At 36.9% G+C, this 21,392-nt stretch overlaps 1 protein-coding gene across 2 annotated transcripts in view; it reads right to left on the bottom strand.

Moving 5' to 3' along the window:
- Nucleotides 1-21,392, bottom strand: part of LOC106130271 (terminal nucleotidyltransferase 5C) — a 192,127-nt gene that overhangs the window by 91,387 nt on the left and 79,348 nt on the right. The gene's annotated exons all lie outside the window — the stretch shown is intronic.

Here is a 21,392-nt window from a genome sequence, read left to right as displayed (position 1 = left end):
TATAAACTTGGGATTCCTCTTTTAGGCGATGGGCTGGCAACCTGTCACTATTTGAATCTCAATTCTATCATTGAGCCAAATAGCTGAACGTGGCCATTCAGTCTTTTCAAGACTGTTGGCTCTGTCTACCTCACAAGGGATATAGACGTGACCACATGTATGTATGTACCTACAAAAGAATACAGGTTAGCCGAAAATAGCCGATGTACTTCTCCAGCGACTTAATTTTATTCAAATAGTTACGTATATATCCCTTGCGGGGTAGACAGAGCCAGTAGTCTTGAAAGACTGATAGGCCACAATCAGCTGTTGGGCTTAATGATAGAAATGAGATTCAAATAGTGACAGGTTGCTAGCCCAATGTCTCAAAGAAGAATCTCAAGTTTGTAAGCTTAACCCTTAGTCGCCTTTTACTACATCAATGGGATAGAGATGAAGTGGTTCTATTCTTTTTTTATATTGGTGCCGGGCACCACACGACACTTAATTTAATTAACGCTTAAGAAGACTGGTTCAATAGATGTCTCCCATTGTCTAAAAGAAGAATCCCAAGTTTATAAGCTTAACCCTTAGTCGTCCATGGGAAATAGATTGAGTGGTTCTATTATTTTTTATATTGGTGCCGGGAACCACACGGCTTTTAATTTAACAAACGCAAATTTTAAGAAGATTGCTTCAGTAGATGTCTCTATCTCGCTGAAACTATCAGTCTTATCGAGATTGTTCCCTTTTAAAGATTGTTGGCTCTGTCTGTCCCATAAAGAGTAAAAATGTAACATATGCATGTAGACAGTAACCATCAAATGAGCCACCACGTACACGTGGCCAGCGTAAATCAGATTAGGCTGTCTCAAGGGGAATCACCGCTTGATGCGTAGTTGACGGCCGAGTTAAGAGTATACACGAAAGGATATTACGACGGGTGAGAATTACGAAACGTGTGTTTTTGGGAAACACTTGATAACATTTTGACAGGACTGAGGAGATACAAAATTAGATGTAGTATGTCATACCTCTGTGACTTACACACATAAATACATATAATCGCGTCTTTATCGCTTGCGGGGTAGACAGAACCAACAGCTTTGAAAAGACTGAAAGGCTACGTTCAGCAGTTTGGCTTAATGATAGAATTGAGATTCAAATAGTGACAGGTTACTAGCTCATCGTCTAAAAGAAAAATCCCAAGTTTATAAGCCAATTCCTTAGTCGCTTTTTACTACATCCGTGGGAAAGAGATGGAATGGTCCTATTCTTTTTTCCATTAGTGCCGGGAACTACACGGCACAGTTTTCCTTATAACAGTTGTAAGGTTTAGTCTTGAATTATTATCATGACAAGATAATAATATTAACTTGGCCGTGCCTAAATTAATACTGATTAAAGTAAAAATTTTACATCTAACACAATTAGGTCCACCAAAGTACAGCGGGCCCTTTGTAAACAGAAAATTGTTTTAATATTAGTTCAGACGCCTTCAAAACAAATTTGTTTCGCGTCAGTCGAACCGACGAAATAACATGTAAATATGATAAGCATTGTGAAATATTACTCGGAAATTATTAATGTTTAGATTGAATTTCTTGGAGAAATATATTTTTTGTTCGTTTCTCAAGTTCATTTCTCATCATGCCCTGGCCGGGATTCGAACCCAGGATCCTCCGGTGTCACAGACAAGCGTACTACCGCTGCGCCACAGAGGAACACTTAAACATGATTTTGTTGCCCGCATTTTCTTTGGCACTTGTAAAACGTGAGTTGAATACTAAATATTATTGAATTTACGTCTGAATCGATGCAAATTACAATATTTAAATAAGTCGGACTTTGTAAGTAACATTTATACATATTAACATAACTTACGGGATAGCAAAGCCCTCAGTCATAGTCTAAGGTTACTTATAGTTGGACGGCATAAAATTTATAGATAAACTCATTCTTTTTCAACTTTGAGTAAAAGAACCATACATTGTAATATACCGTTGAGTAACATCGACCCTGTAAAACCAATTATAAAGAGAAACAATCTACAACATATTCTGTGCGGGTCCCAAGTGACTGAGGTAACCCTTCTGAAACATAATAGAAAGGGCCTAGAAATATGTTTTTCGCAATATATCGCTATTGATTCAGAGTTACTTCAACCTTGTTACAATAGCGAGAGACGGTACAGAGCACATACATATAAATAATGTTGCGCAAGATTCTTAAACATATGAAACTGGATGGCTAATTTTAGTACTTGATTAATACTTTCGGTTGGTCAACCATTAATGTAATAGTTTATAAATAGTGATTAAAAATTTATAACTTATTAAACTTTAAATAACATATAAAGCATAAACAATTTTAAGTATAACAAAGACACTGCTGAAATTAGTATTAATCCTAAGAAAAATTTTAAACTAAATCGTGATAATCGAAACATCAATTACAAAAATGTGTTACTAATAAGGCCTTTAAAAAGGCGACGAGGACAATTTATTACTCATTAAACTAGACTTGATGCAACAAAGCAGTCCACTTTTCAATTATGAATTAAAGTTAAATTAATGCATTTGATCCCTAAGTCCGATTTGGTTTCAATTATCATTATTCATATTGACAGGCATTTAATTACGTATTAATTGATATTATGGTCCAAAACTATGCATAATTTAGAATAAAATTAAATAACATCATCTTCAGAATAATTATGCTATTGATTATGATCACGCAAAACGAAATCGTAACAAAATTCGTCCACCCGTAAATTTTGAGCCAAGAACTCTGTAGGTTGAATCTGATGAAATTATTCAAAAGCTTCCTACAGAATTAGAGCAAGGCAGGTGTAGATATTTAACGAACAAAACCGCTATTGACTCGGTCATTTCTCAGCGGGAAACGTCTGCGAGGGGCGTATTGCGGTATTGACATTGTCAATTGTGCAAAAATACAAAATATGGTATATCTAGAAACGACGCATTCATCAGAATTATTATCACCAAAAATATCTAAATTAGCCACTGCGATACAGAAATACGAAGGGTCTGTATTACCTACAATGGTATTCGGTATCGTTGTCTTTTCCTAGTCATTATGTTGAGTTGGCATAATATGTTACATAATTTTATCCGATTTGCTCACTTACCATCTTGAAATTTATTAGGCCTTCCCTACTGATGCATTCTAAAACTTTTATCCTAAACACTCTTTCACCTCCTAACTTAAGTCCCGGTTACATCCTCACCTTTCTGGAGAGGAGCCCGGGGTATGCCCTTGACCATGGATTGTGTGAATCAGGTTCTTACACGAAGCGACTCCCATTTGACCTCCGCAATCTTTGCAGGCGAACCTAACCGGTATTGGATCCATGGTTTCATCTCCAGTTGTCTGAGTGTGCAGGTTTCCTCATAATATTTTCCCTCACCGTAAGAGCATCGCTAAGTATTCAAACTAATGTACATAACTTTGAAAATAGTAATTGGTGCATGCCCGAGGTGGGATTTGAACCTGTGCCTTTTAACCTTTTAACCATCACGCACTTTAACCGGGCACCTTACCAATTCGACCACCGATGCTCATCATTCATCTATTTCTGCATCTATTTCTTCAACATTTCATCCTTTAAAGTATGTAGATACTTTAAAGGAGTCTTAAGGTCTAAAAATAGGAGTAGTCCTATTATCTCATGATGTGTCCGTACTAAGCCGGCCGAGTTGGAAAAATCTAATAGCGTTAAAAAAACATACATCATATAATTAAAACCGTGCAGCTGCACAAAGTATATGCTACTCATTAAGTTACTTATATAGAATAATGTATATTCAGAGGTTTTACTACTAACACTGGCCAGACAAATTAACTTATTGTGTTGCTAATATATTTTGCAATTATCTTCCATTCAAAGTAGCTATGTTCTTACCAAACTGGGAATCAAGTAAGTTAGGTCTGTCATAATAAAACATGTTGTATCCAATCCGACCATTAAACAAAACATTATTTTCCTATCCCTCTTTAATTTATGCTCGTGCAATGGAGGCAAATAGAAGGGAATTTTGAAATAATATTATTACGCATACCATTAGCGCTTTGTTGGGAATTCTAGATGCTAATTTCGTTACAAAAGATGCAATTGAAGCTAAATTAACATTTACCAGTCACCATTACTAAAAAGTATAGTTAAAAAAAATAGAATGCAGCTATTAAGAAATATTTAAAGGTCACTTCAAAATTTGAAATGATCGATTATATAAGATGATTTTTGGGCAATTTAAAAAAGAGATTGAAACAGGAAATAGCAAATCAAATGATCAATCTAGTGCCAAAGGTGTGGTTTTAACGAAATTGTTGCTACAACGAGTTATTATATTTTTTTGCTGAAGTTACAACATATGGTGTCTATGATAGTGACTAAACACAGATACAAAAACTTGCCTCAATACACTTTCTGTGGGATTTTGTTACGATAACCGATCATTATGTATTGCTACTGTCTTTGCTTTATAGTAAATCACTTTCAACAGAATCCACATTACAAACTTAGAAAAAATAAGTAGTAATTTGTTTCATCTTAAATATTTTTCGGAGTTGAGTATCAGGATTTGTCCGAAGGTTTTTGTATATCTCAAAGGAAACAAATAGTATTTTCTTCTTTAAAATAATAACCCTATAACTAAAAACCCTATAAATAAAATTGTAGCATTCCTAATAATATATAGATAGATAGATAAAACTCTTTATTGCACCATAAGAGTAAAACATACAAAGCAGATATAGATGGTACAAAGGCGGAGTTATCGCTTAAGCAATCTCTTCCAGTCAACCTTTGGGTGGAAGGAAACCAAACAGGAGATCGGCGTTGGCGCAGAGCAAGATAAATAAATGTTTGAATATATCCATAGATAAGTAGTACAAGTATTGGTGAATGTATCGTCCCAATTACCGCTATCAGTCACACAATATTTTAATCTCATTTGGCTGTTTTACAACTGTGCAGAAATCTGCGTGTCACAATATAATAATTCTATTGTCTTACCTAATCTATTCAGATCTATATAATTACAATCATCACACATCTCAAGAACCAGTGTATTTTTTTTTCAGCCGCCTCTTCTACGCGGACGGAACAAAAACGGAAGTAGATATAAATATATTTGTTATGATTAAGTCAATAAGCGATACCTTGTTTCCCATTTTGTAATCATAGTCATAATCATAATCATTTTTCCCTTGAATAATATCTTACATACATATATAAATATGGTTACGTCTATATCCCTTGTGGGGTAGACATAGCCAACAGTCTTCAAAAGACTGATAGGCCACGCTCAGCTATTTGGCTTAATGTTAGAATTGAGATTCAAATAGTGACAGGTTGCTAGCTCATCGCCTAAAAGAAGAATCCCAAGTTTATAAGCCTATCCCTTAGTCACCTTTTACCACATCCATGGGAAAGAGATGAGAATAAATTTTCTTTTTCTAATAAGTATCATAACATCAAGACCGTGATGTAAGTTTTATGCTCCAATAGAAGATAAACAGAGAGATATCTTGCGTAAGTTAGCCAACGGATTCGCAGCTGGAGACGAGTGTTTGAGACGCCGTAAAGGAAATTTGTACAAATGTACTCGTGTTTCCTTGAATATCCAAGGCCTGCCATTTATTTTGTTGTAATTTGTAATAGTAATAAATCCCCTCTTTTCGAAAGATGACATTGAGATTTTATTAGTGACAGATTGGTTGCTTATTAGCATTTAGAATAGAATAGAATAGCGTATAGACGTCAATTTACAAATATAGATAGACACTACATCGTGGACGAATGCACATTGTCTACATTAAAAAACATGAATGAACAAAATAGGAGAATTAATTCATAGGAATTTAGATCGTAGAGCATTGGCTCTAGGATCTAGCTATAGGATTACTTAATTTTATTTCTTTCGACAAATCTAATTCCCTCCCAGTTTTCCACTGCCATATATACGTACATACATACTCGTGTATATATGTGGGTGTGAACAGGGTTCGTTGACCCCATGCGGGTATTAGCTCCCCGTAGCGTAGTGATGCGACATCTAATGGGAATTGATTATCGATGGCGATAACAACTTTATTGCGAGCTAAATTACACAAAAACCCAGTTCCACTTACTTCCAATAGAATATCGACATTCCATTTAGAGACTGGCTGTGCTTATTTTTGTAGTACTGTTGAAAATATTGTTAGGTAGTTGTTTTTGGGTGTGTTCCGCATATGTGGGTGCCGTGTGGTTCCCGGCACCGATATTAAAAAAAAAATAGGATCACTCCATCTCTTTCCCATGGATGACGTACAAGGCGACTAAGAGATAGGTTTATAACCTTGGAATTCTTCTTTCAGGGGATGGGCTAGCAATCTTTCACTATTTGAATCTCAATTCCACCAAGCGAAACAGCTGAATGTGGCCATTCAGTCTTTTCAAGACTGTTAGCTCTGTCTACCCCGCAAGGGTTTGAATGAAAATACTGATTAATGTTGTTGGAGCAAAAGAAGTATGCAAGGATCTTAGACTCTGCCTTAACCTTCGGGAAAGAAGTGTGAGACATGTAATCGTATGTTTCTGCTTTAGGTAAGCTATCAGAAACTTATAAGAAAGATCGAATGACCTTATACATACAATTGCGGTAAGCAATAATGCGACACTGTTTGCATCGCGCGCAAAACTATCGCTGTCTCGTTTCACGTGATAATAAAAAGCGAAACAGAGATAGTTTTTCGCGCGATAAAAACGGCGTCGCGCGTGTCATGCTACAGGGCCAGAGCAAGGTTCTCTATCTATTAGTATAAAATTTTGTGTCATAATTTTACATAGAATACCTATGATTAGCCTAATAATTGTTACGCATAATATTATTTGGCATAACTTTTTAGGCATATTAACCTAACCAAACCTAAACTATATTTATGCCTATTGAAATAGTATGCCAATACCAATTATGCCAAAAAACTATTATGAGAAAAAATTGTATGCGTAACTCGTTATGCCAAACTAAAATAGGACAAAAAAAATTAGTCGAAAGAAAGGGATCCCGCAGAGCAATGCAATATTACGAAGGCCAAGACCAAGTTAATGAGGAATTAGTTCCAATTGTTATCAAATATGACCACGGTCAATTGCTAATAATCAGTTTCACGGTAACAATGGTAAGATTTATTTTAAACTATAGACAACATTATATGTGCACATTTCTCCTTGTGTTTCTTGAATAGAACCACTCCGTATCTTTCCCATAGATGTTTTAAAAGGCATCTAAGGGATAGCCAAATTTTTCTTTTAGACGATGGGCTAGCAACCTGTCAGTAAAATATTAATTCCATTATTAAGCCATATAGCTGAATATGACTTCAGTCTTTGTGAGATTGGCTCTGTTTGCCCCGTTATAGAAAAAGGCTTCATTATTAGTATTGTATTTCTCCTTTCTTTCCCGGGCGGTAGGCAGAGACTACAATTTTTTCAATTGCCCCTATCCCACCATATTCATTTACTTCGTCCTCAGTCTTATTTAGATTTAAGGTACTTTTGGCATGATCTTTCACTATAAGGCAGATTGAGGTCAAACTACAGATATAAGATTAATAACTGTAATTCAAACCTCAACTAAAAATTATAATCTGTTACTTAGCAACATAACTGCAGCAACCATAATCAATTTACCATTTTATCACCGGTTCATACATGCGGTAATTGCGAGACAAGCGTTATTTATTTGATAACAAACGCATAGCAACAGTATGAAACTACACATACATACATACATATCATCACGTCTATATCCCTTGCAGGGTAGGTAGAGCCAGCAGTCTTGAAGAGACTGAAAGGCCACGTTCAGCTGTTTGGCTTAATGATAGAATTGAGATTCTACTACGCGATTGAAGTGAAACTACACGACTAAATTATACACAAAAGTATGAGTACTAAATTGTTTACAACATTGGTTAGACAGCCTCTGTGGCGCAGCGGTAGCGCGTTTGTCTGTGTCACCGGAGGTCTCGGGTTCGAATCCTGGCAAGGGCATGATGAGAAACGAACTTTCTCTGATTAGCCTGGGTCTTGGATGTTTATCTATACAAGTATTTATTATAAAATATAGTATCGTTAGTTAGTATCTCGTAACACAAGTCTCGAACTTAATACGAGGCTAACTCAATCTGTGTAATTTGTCCCGTATATATTTATTAAATATTTATATTTTTTATTTATTGGTATATATTTACTGTTGGCTAGCTGTCGATCAGGAACGAATGAAAAAGAATTAAGTTAACAAATATTCGGTTTGGACAAAATTGACATTAGTCCAGTAACCTTCTTCACAACCAGTCGTTTTCAAAATTAGTACAATTCATGATTGGACCTTAATGGTCATTAGACCTATCATCTTATGATGATCATATCATTAGATCGGACTTTTTTAATATTTTAGTCTGAGGATAAATAAAATATAATCTACTTCTTCCACCTGGCTTTATTCCGGTTGCATACTTAACTCTCTGGAGAGGAGCCCGGGTGAGTCAGGTTTGTCACGACTCCTGACAGGACTCCCGTCTGACCTCCGCAACCTTTGCAGGGGAACCTAATCCATATTGGATCGATCATGGTTACACATCCATATGCCTGAATGTGCTGTGATAAAATAATAATAATAATTGTCATATTTTAATTTTTCGTCCGCGTGGAATAGTTATTTCGGGCATCATTCAATGATGAATAATTTTCCCCGTTTTTTTCACATTTTTCATTATTTCTTCGCTCCTTATAGTTGCAGCGTGATGTTATTATCCTAAAGCCTTCCTCGATAAATGGTCTATTCAACACAAAATAATTTTTCAATTCGAACCAGTAGTTCCTGAGATTAGCGCGTTCAAACAAACAAACTCTTCACCTTTATAATACTAGTATAGATTATGGTTCTATCTTCATATTTTAATCAAGCCTCTCAACAGAGCAAGCAAACTTGCCTCACGCATATTCTTCTCATTAAACCCATTACGTTTGTAGAAGTTAAGATTTTTACGTCTCAATTGGTATATTTTGCAACGGCAAATGTTTATGGCTGTTAATTTTATAATTTCATTGCTTCGAGGCAGTTAGTATTTGCAAGGTTGTGTAATTATTCATCTCAGTAGACATTTTGCATCATACATTCACGTAAGTTCAATGATATAAAATATTTATTTATTTTTTATCAAATTAAGGACGTCTTGGTAAAGGGTCAGGTCAAGAGTACCCGAAACCGACGAGCTTGCATGAAGAGAGTTATATGAATACGGATGAAGCGAAGGAAGTATGCAGAGTTCGTGGCAAGTGGAAAGATGTAGTCTCTGCCTACCTTCCGGGAAAGAGGCGTGATTTTATGTATGTTATTTATATATTTATCATTCTCATTCAATCATTACAGACTAGCCCAATGCGATAGTATAGTTACCTATGCTATATATATAGCTATATAAACTTAAATTTGGTGACTGATTATAGTTAGTCATATATACGTGTGAATTCAAAAAATAGGTCATATGCAAAACCATCCATGCGCAGCGCACGCGTCAGTGGCGTTTCCCGCACCATGTTGGTGCGCGGGCGCAGCACCAACAGCAGTACTCTTGACATGCTTTTGCATAACAACGTCCCCGATTTGTTTAATGGTTAGTTTGTCATTATAAGATGTCACCGTATTTTTAGGATTGTGCCTTTATAGGCGTAACGCAATACCCATTTCCCCATTTCTATGTACCTAAATAAAAAAGAAAATAACATATTAAATGAACGTATATTATATATAAACGCTATGCTCTTTAAAAATTCTATGTACCGTACTGTTTCCAAAAGCTTTCTTATAATATAAAATTTCATATTTTTATTTTAGGAAATTAATGTCAGTTTTTATGATTGACTTGTGTTTCTTTTCTGATAAACACGTCTATATCCCTTGAGGGTTAGACAGAGCCAATAATAAACTTAAGTTTATATAAAAAATAATTATCATACATAGTTTTCTTCACCAAATTAATTAAATTACAGATTAATCAGATCTGAAAACTAACAAACTATGGAACTAAGTAACAAGGTTGGTTCACACTTGTTTGTAATTTCTCAGCTATCAAATGGAGTGAACTTAGCTCTACAGAGAAGACCAAGTTTACTTTGAACCAAAACGCAGTAATTAGACTAGACCTCGGGAGACTTGTAACTTGATTCAACATGTTCTAACTTGCACTTCATAGTTGAAATTGTTGTACGGAAGAGCTAGTAAATATTTAGAGGGAGATTTTTAACTTTATCGTCTACTAGCGACACGATCCGGCTTTGCACGGGTAACATTTATGCATATAAACCTTCCTTTTGAATCACTTTAACTGTTTAAAAAAACATTGTATAGTTTAAGAGATCTAAGTGCCGTGTGGTTCCCGGCACCAATACAAAAAATAATAGGACCACTCTATCTCTTTCCCATGGATGTCGTAAAAGGCGACTAAGGGATAGGCTTACAAACTTGGGATTCTTTTTTAGGCGATGGGCTAGTAACCTGTCACTATTTGGGTCTCAATTCTATCATTAAGCCAAATAGCTGAACGTGGCCATTCAGTCCTTTCAAGACTGTTGGCTCTGTCTACCCCGCAAGGGATATAGACGTGAACATATGTATGTATGTATGTATCAGAGCATACATACCTACAGGCATATGAGTTTTTAAAAGAAGCGATTCCCGTCTTTTCACCGCCAACTTTGCAGGGCTTACCCATATTGAATCATGATTACACATCCAGTTGCCTGAATGTGCAGGTTTCCTCGTGATGTTTCCTATCTCCTTAAGTGCATCGGTTAGCAATCAAACTAATGTACATACATAAACTCAAAAAGAGTCCATGGTAACTTCGGCATTTGAAACATAAATATACATATGGTCACGTCTCCCTTATATCCCTTGCGGGGCAGACAGAGCCAACAGTCTTGAAAAGACTGAATGGCCACGTTCAGCTATTTGGCTTAATGATAGAATTGAGCTTCAAATAGTGACAGGTTGCTAGCCCATCGCCTAGAAAAGAATCCCAAGTTTGTAAGCCTATCCCTTAGTCGCCTTTTACGACATCCATGGGAAAGAGATGGAGTGGTCCTATTCTTTTTTTGTATTGGTGCTGGGAACCACACGGCCCCATTTGAAACATTACATCACATTGTTTTATTCGGGTACATTAACCAATTCAACCATCGAGGCATTTCTTTATTTTTAATAACAAGACCTTCAATGAGAATTTATTTATATTGAAATCCCACAAAAAGAGCGTAAAAAACTGGAAAATTGAAGCGTAATTAGATATACGACCCGCTGCCGGATAGCCGTCCGATCCGGATTTATAGCCGGGCCGGGAGTAACACGAACCGGGGAAGGTATAACTTGATCAAATTATTCATATTTATTTTTACCATGAAGAAGTAGCGATGTTTCTCAAAACGCACCCAAGTAACTTTATATTTCTCTTCTGCAATAAATTAAAGATTTTTCCGTTCCTATAATTACCAAATACCTTTTTCCAAGGTCTAAACTGTATTCTTACCAAGTTTCAGCAAAATCGGTACAGTGGTTTAACTGTGAGACTTACAAGCAACATACTTTCGGAATAGCTTCCTGTAAGCATTTATACATATAAACCATTCTCTTGAATCAATCTATCTTTTTAAAAAAATGCATTAAAATGTATTGTATAGTTTTAAAGGTCTAAGCATACATACATACATACAGACATAGGGACAGACGCGGGAAGCGACTTTGCTTTATACTATGTAGTAATAGAGCTGTTATAAGGTATTTTTTATGAATGCCATACCAATTTTAGTAAACATATGGAAAGATTTTGGAAGTAGACCTTTTTACATACATACCATCACGCCTAAATCCTTTGCGGGGTACGCAGAGCCAACAGTCCCGAAAAGAACGAAAGGCCACGTTCAACCTTATTGCCTCTGAGACTGAGATTCAAATAGTGTCATACAATCACGCCTACATCCCTTGCGGGGTAGGCAGAGCCATACATACATATAATCACGTCCACATCCCTTGCGGGGTAGACAGAGCCAACAGTCTTGAAAAGACTATATAAATTTAAGATTGCATTGAGATTATTGTAAACGTAATTATTGAAATTTCTAGAAACGGCGAAAAGTCTAGAAACTTCGGAAATAAATGTGCGTCAACAAGAGAAGCGTTCAGGAAAGTTCTCGTGACACAAATGGGACAGTAATGAAATGATTTCGTTCCAAAAAAAAAGAAAAATCCCGAGGGACTACCGGGTTTTTTTCCAACGTTTCCATTGTTTTGGACATGGGACGTGACGTGACTGACCTTACGGGTTGTTGTTTAATTTCGCCAATTTTCTTGGAACGTTCGTCCGTCTGTTTGGTAATATTGGTTATTTTTAGATCAAAAAGGTCTGTAGGTCTGATGGTGGTGCCGTGTGGTTCCCGGCATCAATAGAAAAAATAATAGGACCGCTCCATCTCTTTTTCATGGATTTCGTAAAAAGCGACTAAGGGATGGGCTTATAAACTTGGGATTCTGACGGCCTCTGTGGCGCGACGGTAGTGCGCTTGTCTGTGTCACCGGAGGTCCCGGGTTCGACTCCCGGTCAGGCCATGATGAGAAACGAACGGTATTGGATGTTTATCTATACAAGTATTTGTTATAAAATATAGTATCGTTGAGTTAGTATCTCGTAACACAAGTTTCGAACTTACTTCGAGGCTAACTCAATCTGTGTAATTTGTCCTATATATATGTATATATATTTATTTATTCTTCTTTTAGGCGATGGGCTAGCAACCTGTCACTATTTTAATCTCAATTCTATCTTTGAGCCAAACAGCTGCACGTGGCCCATCAATCCTCAAGACTTTTGGCTCGGTCTACCCCTCGGGGGATATAGACGTGATTATAAGTATGTTTGTATACGATGCAAAAGTAGGGGTTTACATAGTATATATTATAACAACATAGTGATTAAATCTTAATTTAACGTGTCATATATATCATAACATATATATATAATGCCAATATCGTATCATATTACGGGTTAATTCGCCATTTCAGCAGGATTCACCGCAGCCCCTCGGGATATGCCCTATATTTGGAACTTAGCCTCCAGATTCTCAGATCACATAGACATAACTATGTATAACAGACTATCTATAAGACATTAACCTTTCTTCCAATATAAAATTTGAACATTTACTTTAACCTGTCACTATTTGAATCTCAATTCTATTATTAAGTCAAATAGCTGAACGTGGCCTATCAGCCTTTTCAAGACTGTTGGCTCTATCTACCCCGCAAGGGATATAGACGTGATTATTTGTTTATTATTTATGTATATATTTATGTACAACAAGGAAAATAAGAAAAAAAAATCCTTAAAATAAAGAGAAATTCTGTACAAGGGCACTACTTATTTCTAGAGAAATTTCTTCCAGCAGGCCCACGTTTGAATGTATATAATTAAAGTTACTTGCTTTTTGTGATGTGTGTTTTCATTTGTCATTGCTTGAATTTACCTGGAAAAATAAAACATTATGTTAAAAAGTTGTTATATAAGTCAATGTATTTTACTCATTCATTATATCATAATATCTTATATGATATCATAATATCCTTTTGTACATCACCTTGGCTAAAGTTTAGAATAACTTTTTTTTAATATATTCATTCATATTAATATGATCACGTCTATATCCTTTGCGGGGTAGACAGAGCCAGCAGTCTTGAAAAGACTGATAGGCCACGTTCAGCTGTTTGGCTTAACGTAAGAGCCATCTTAGTCAAATAGTTCATCCATATTGATTATTTTTTATGCATATATCATCCGTTAAGGGTACTCCTGAACTGACTTTTCAACAGAACGTTCCCAATACAATCATAATTTAATACATTCGTTTTGTTCTTACTCTTTCGAGTGAGATTTGTTAGCAATTTAAAATTAATGCAGTTAAGTAATGAAAATAATGAGATGAAATTTAATTTCTGGCAAGACTTACAACTTTATACGCAAATAAAAAAAATAAAAACTCAGAAAATTATTTTAATTAAATAAATTCTTTATGTAAACTGGACATTAAGGCCTAATTTTCTTCATAAGTTAAGTTAATTAAATAACAAGCAATGTCGCAATCATAAATGTATGTAGGTAGATATTTACATGAAATAAGAATTATAATTTTTCTATTGAACATTACTACATAGCAAGGTTGGTAAGCTGTTGGTATGTCCCTAAGCTGTTTAGTTCCTTAATCCGCGGAATAAATTATTAAATAGCAATACTATCGAGGTTTCTCGTTGCATGATAATCAGAAACGACATTAATTATAAAAAATATTTTAATGTCACCAAAAATATATATCACATGGATACCGCGCTCGCATGAAGAGAGTTATGAATGTGGATGAAGCGAAGGAAGTGTACAGAGACCGTGGCAAGTGGAAAGATGTAGTCTCTGCCTACCCCTCCGGGAAAGAGACGTGATTTTATGTATGTATGTATGTATTATTCCAAAGTTGAGCAGAACGTACACCAAAAGATATGTATGTGTATGTATGCGTGTTCACTACGTAGGTAGCAATCATGCATAATTTTAAACATTTCAAATTACTACTTCGCACTATCTTGACATAATCCTAGGGTATATTTACTGGTTTTCATATATCTGCAAATTTACATACACACATTATATCAGCAATTTTATATCTGGGTCATTGTACAAATTAAAGGCAAAGCGAGCTCAGACATATTCTTGTGGGGTTGACACCAATTATTAAGATTGATTAAGCCATACACTCATATATTTCACGTCTTTATCAGGCGGGGTAGACAGGAACGATGATCTCGAAAAGACTGGAAGGCCACGTCTACTTGGATGCTGAAGTGATGGCTTTGAGATTTACTTAGAAAGTGATAGGTTGCTAGCCCATCGCCTTTAACATATTTAATTTATTAGCCTCCTCTTGTAGCCATTGGAACTCTATTTTAGGCGATGAGCTAGTAGTGTCCGACCGAAGGTCTATTTTTGGCCGAAGCCGAAGCCGAAGCCGATTAATCGGCTATCGCCACAACCTTCGGCCGAAGCCGAAGCCGAAGCCGAAGGTTTATATTCTCTCAGCACTTAGTAATTAATTTCGTTCAATATTGTCTACAAGCTACAATTAATATTAAAATTATTTCAAACCCTCAATATTGAAGGTTTATATATTGACTGTCTCATATAGAAGTTGATGATATATCATAGAGATGGTTGGTTTAGAGATAAATAAAAGTTTGTGATTTTGAGATTTACATAGGTACATACATAAAATCACGCCTCTTTCCCGGAGGGGTAGGCAGAGACTACCTCTTTCCACTTGCCACGATCTCTGCATACTTCCTTCGCTTCATCCACATTCATAACTCTCTTCATACAAGCTCGGCGGTTTCGGGTACTTTTGACCTGACCTTTTACCAGGACGTCCTTAATTTGATCAAGATACGTTCGTCTAGGTCTTCCCACTCCGACCTTTCCCTCCACACTCTCCTTGTATATCTGCTTAGTCAACCTGCTTTCATTCATCCTCTCCACATGACCGAACCATCTTAACATACCCTTTTCTATTCCTGTAACTACATCTTCTTTCACATCACAACATTCCCTTATCACGCTGTTCCTTATCCTGTCACTCAATTTCACACCCATCATACTCCTTAACGCTCTCATTTCCACTGCATTTATTCTGCTTTCATGCTTATTTTGCCATACCCAACTTTCACTCCCATACATTAATGTCGGGACCAACACGCCCCTGTGCACAGCCAGTCGAGCCTTTTTGGATAGTTTCTGACTGCTCATCTTTATGAACATGGTGAATGGAGCTTTGCATGCCTTTGCATGCAAAGCTCCATTCACCATGTTCGCCGCGTTCACTCTCCTTTCAATATCACTATCATACTTGCCATCTGATGTAAACTTTGATCCTAGATATACAAACTCTTTCACTTGCTCAACTTTTTCTCCTCCAATCAAAATATTACATGATGTCATTTCTTTCTCCATATCAAAAACCAGTGTTTTAGTTTTACTTACGTTCACTTTCATTCCTTTCTCTTTTAAAGCTTCATGCATACAGTTTACCATCTCATGTAACTCTTCCGCTGATGACGCCAGTATAACCTGATCGTCGGCATAGAGCAGACATTTGACGAGTAACTCATTCATCCTTAATCCACTTTCAGACTCTTTCAAATCTGTCCAACAACTATCCATAAATAGGTTGAACAGCCACGGTGACGCCACACATCCTTGCCTAACGCCTTTCTCAATCTTAAACCACTCAGTGTGCGCTCCGTTTATCCTGACACAAGCACTCGAATCCTCATATAAGGATTTCAGTGCTCGTATTAAGAGACTGCTCACCCCATGCAAAGAAAGTGCTGACCACAATTCATTCCGCTCAACTCTGTCATAGGCCTTTTCCAGATCTACGAATGTGCAATAGACTTTATGACTCTTGGCCAAAAACTTTTCGGCTATGCACCGCAAGGAAAAGACCTGATCAGTACATCCCATTCCCTTTCGAAATCCCGCTTCAGCATCCCATATTTTGTCATCAGTTTCATTCCTGACTCTATTAATCAATACCTTAGCATACAATTTGCCGACGACGCTAAGCAGGCTTATATCACGATAACTTTTGCAGTCCAGCTGTGACCCTTTTCCTTTGTAAAGTGGCACGATAACAGCCTTACACCAATCTTTTGGTACTCGGCCGCTTCTCCAACACAAATTGAAAAGGCAGTACAACTGTCTAGCTACGACGCCTTTTCCTGCTTTTAGCATCTCGACCGACACTCTATCATACCCAGCAGCCTTACCCGCTTTCATACTCTTAAGTGCTTCCACAATTTCGAACATTTCAATTTCGCCTTCCATCTCATTCTCTTTTTCTTCGCTATAGCAGAAATCTTTACTACCTGATTTACCTACTGGTAAAAAATAATGATTTGATTTCTTTATTATGTAATTGAATTACAGTAATTCACAAATTACAATTAGACCAATCAGTCTTTGTTTTACTCGACTAGACCAAAACTAGACTAATAAATAAAATAAACAAACACTAACTTCTAAATGTGATATTTTGACAGTGACTCCCCGCCGCCTCATGACTTTCGTAACAGTTCGTTCAATCTCGACGGTCGCTCGGACCTTCGGCGAAACCTTCGGCTTCGGTCGGGTTTTGGGCCGAAGCCGAATGTTTCGCCGAAGGTGGATTTTTTGGCCGAAGGTGGCCGAAGCCGAAGCCGAAGCCGAAGCTTCGGTCGGACACTATGAGCTAGCTACCTTTGACTATTAGAATTTCACTTTTATCATTAACGCTTATCGCGCGAAAAACTATCGCTGTCCCGTTACACGATGTAATAAAAAGCAAAACAGCAATAATTTTTCACGCTATGAAAACGGCGTCGCGCGTGCTATGTTACGCGTGTCAGTCAAAATACTATGTTGAATACTATGTTAGAATAATTATAGGCCGTTCAATTTATACCTTGAGCGGAGTAGATTTTCATGGTAATAGCGTGACTCGGTACAAAGGAGCTGATTTAAATAATTATAATTAGTCTCTGGAATAAAAGGATTCGGGTCTAAGTCGATGAATATTCGGCATAATTTGGGAGTTTGAGAATTCTCAATAGGTGCGTGGGCTATACGAACTGAATTGACAACCGATTTTGAAGAAGAAGGTTCTCAATTTTGACGGCCTCTGTGGCGCAGCGGTAGTACGCTTGTCTGTGACATCGGAGGTCATGGGTTCGAATCCCGGCAAGGGCATGATGAGAAAAGAACTTTTTCTGATTGGCCTGGGTCTTGGATGTTTATGTATTTAAGTTTTTATTTATAATAAAGTATCGTTGAGTTAGTATCTCGTAACACAAGTCTCGAACTTAATCTGTGTAATTTGTCCCGTATATTTTTTTTTATTTAATTCTACTGTATGTATTTTTGTGTGATTTTCGCGATTACTTGATTATGAACTGCTTTTATGTTTAACGGTATACATTTCCGATCTGACGACCCGTCTTAATTATAAAGGCATAGTAAATGATTTAACATTTTTAAACAATTTCAGATTTAATGCTTTTGATCATAGTTTGGTTATAAGAAAAAAATCTACTTTTTTTTAAAATAGAATTGAGCCTCAATCAGCCTGATGGTAAGCAAGATGAAGCCTAAGGTAGTGCACGCAAACTTAATTAATGCCAATTCACTCCTGCCTTGACCTGCCATCCCAAAGTTGTATTTATCGGGGAAGAGACATGCGGGGATTCCAAATCACAAAATCACACACAATTATAAATAACCTCAACCACGCAATAAGCACGCAGTAATATACATACAACCTTGTTGAAAACGCACTGCCAAAAACGTATCCACCAAAAAAATATTCCATTGCAAGCTAAATAAAAAGAACCGCATAATATAATATGTTTGATCAACGCATACACGAATTCACCAACTGAATTAATTTAGATGTCGCACGTAAATCTTGAGCAAATATTGAAAATTAATTGGCGGGCCGGCTAATTTATTACCAACCTCTTTTTGTTGAGTGCAATATTTAAATAAGTGTTATATTCAATAATATTCAAGAATTAATTGCCTTCGATTATTCGTTTATGTACAGATGTGACAAAGGCGACTAAGAGATAGGCTTTTAAACTTGGGATTCTTCTTTTATGCGACGGGGTAGCAACCTCTCACTATTTGAATCTCAATTCTATCATTAAGCCAAATAGCTGAACGTGGCCTATTAGTCTTTTCAAGACTGTTGGCTCTACCCCGCAATGGATCTTTAAGCCGGTTACGACCTCTCCACTTCAGAAAGGAGCCCGTGGTGAGCGCTTGACCATGGATCCTGGATTGGGTGAGTCAGGTTTTTACACGAAGCGACTCCCATTTGACCTTCGCAACGTTTGTATTTTTTTTTTGAACTATCGTTCGTATTTAAAATATTAGTATGGATGTGGATTAGGGACAAACTTGTATCGTACCAATTGCATAATTATCCAATTTGCAATAATTATTATCATGTATGTAAATTATTGTAAACGATAAATTTATAATTTATTGGAGCGGAATATAAATTGAATTAATATTTTATTTTATACTAGCTGTGCCGGCGACTTCGTCCGGGTGGAATAGTTATTTAGGGCATCATTGAAGCTCTCAAGGATGAATAATATTCCCCGATTTTTTTTACATTCTCCATTATTTCTTCGCTCCTAAGCGTGATGTTATATAGCCTAAAGCCTTCCTCGATAAATGGTATATTCAACGCAAAAATAATTTTTCAATTCGACCCAGTAGTTCCTGAGATTAGCGCGTTCAAAGAAACAAACAAACTCTTCAGCTTTATAATATTAGTATAGATATATATGTAGGTTGCCGTGCAAACTAACCTACCACAAATGCAGCGTTATGCATGGAATGCATAACTGATATGACATAAAATGTATAAGAGATTTACCGTTATATAAATATGCAATATTCATAAGTCTTTGTGATATGAATAAAGGCGACACTAATCGCGCGGACAGGTTAACTAAACAAATATACAAGGACAGTGTAAATGGGAACTTACTCTTACGGTGAGGGTAAAAATCGCAAGGAAACCTGCACATTCAGGCAACTGGATGTGTAACCATATATATACAATATATACGCGACAAATTACACAGATTGAGTTAGCCTTGAAATAATTTCGTGACTTGTGTTACGAGATACTCACTCAACGATACTATATTTCATAATAAATACTTATATAGATAAACATCCAAGACCCAGCCCAATCAGAAAAAGTTCTTTTCTCATCATGCCCTGACCGGGATTCGAACCCGGGACCTCCCATGTCACAGACAAGCATACTACCCCTGCGCCACCGAGGCCGTAAACCATGATCGACCCAATAGAATAGAATAGATTTATTTTCAAAATTGGAAACAAGGTATCACTTTATGACGTCACATCACTTAAATCTAATTATAACTACTACCGCTTCCAAAGCGCATGTGTAGAAGAAGCGGCGGAACAAACTACACAGCAGTAACATACGGATCAGGTTGTCCCTGCAAAGGTTTCGGAGGTCAGATGTACATGTGTATGTTATGGGTTATTTATCAAACGTCACAAAGGCTCTGCCGTCATCAGTAAGCCACTCAGTGATAGCTGATAACCGCAAATCAATTGCAATTTGCCGACGAGCCGCCCACGCATACGAATTGACGTATTGTTTTTTTTTTTTGATTACGAGTTTATCTCGCATTTACGAACGACGATATTTGTGTGGTTCCCGGCAACAATACAAAAAAGAATGGGACCAATCCATCTCTTTCCCATGGATGTCGTAAAAGGCGACTAAAGGATAGGCTTACAAACTTGGGATGGGCGAGCAACCTGTCACTATTTGAATCTGAATTCTATCATTAAGCCAAATAGCTGAACGCGGCCATTCAGTCTTTTCAAGACTGTTGGGTCTGTCTACCTCGCAAAGGATATAGACGTGATGATATGTATGTACGTATGTAATTTCTACAGTAATCGTACATAAACCAAGCATTACGAAGCCGTCTGGTCGTCGCCTCTTAATTACACCCCATCGACAATTAACTGCCACTAATGTACCTACGTGACGTACCTACGGAAATGTCCACATAGATTGTAGATATACATACATACATATGGTCACGTCTATATCCCTTGTGGGCTAGACAGAGCCAACAGTCTTGAAAAGACTGATGGGCCACGCTCAGCTATTTGGCTTAATGATAGAATTGAGATTCAAAAAGTGACAGGTTGCTAGCCCATCGCCTAAAAAAACAATTTCAAGCTTGTAGGCCTATCGCTTAGTCGCCGTTTACGGCATCCATGGGAAAAAGATGGAGTGTTCCAATTCTTTTTATCATTGGTGCCGGGAACCACACGGCGCATTAAAAATTATCAAAACGAAGTCACCCTGAAAGAAACGTTAAGTGCGCAATTTCCCAAACATTTACACAACTGAAATTATGAGAATGGTTGCCATCTATTTGTTCAGAATACAAATAACGTTTATGCGAACAGTTTGTATTGCGAAGATATAAATATAAAAACATATAATTATCGTCACGTTATATAGGCATGCAACATAGCTAGCTTCTCTTTTCGTGTAACTTGCAAAAGCCAATCAAAGGAAAGGTTACAAAACTGTCACTGTTTCAATCTCAATCCCATCATGGACGGCGTCTTCGGTGCAGTTGTAGTGCGCATGTCTGTGACAAGGCGCCGGGTTCGAATCCCGGCCAGGGCATGATGAGAAACGAACT

This window comes from Amyelois transitella, chromosome 9, assembly GCF_032362555.1.
Source record: "Amyelois transitella isolate CPQ chromosome 9, ilAmyTran1.1, whole genome shotgun sequence".
Taxonomy (NCBI): domain Eukaryota; kingdom Metazoa; phylum Arthropoda; class Insecta; order Lepidoptera; family Pyralidae; genus Amyelois; species Amyelois transitella.
Note: the sequence above shows the minus strand (reverse complement) of the source record. Positions and strands in the feature narration are given on the sequence as shown.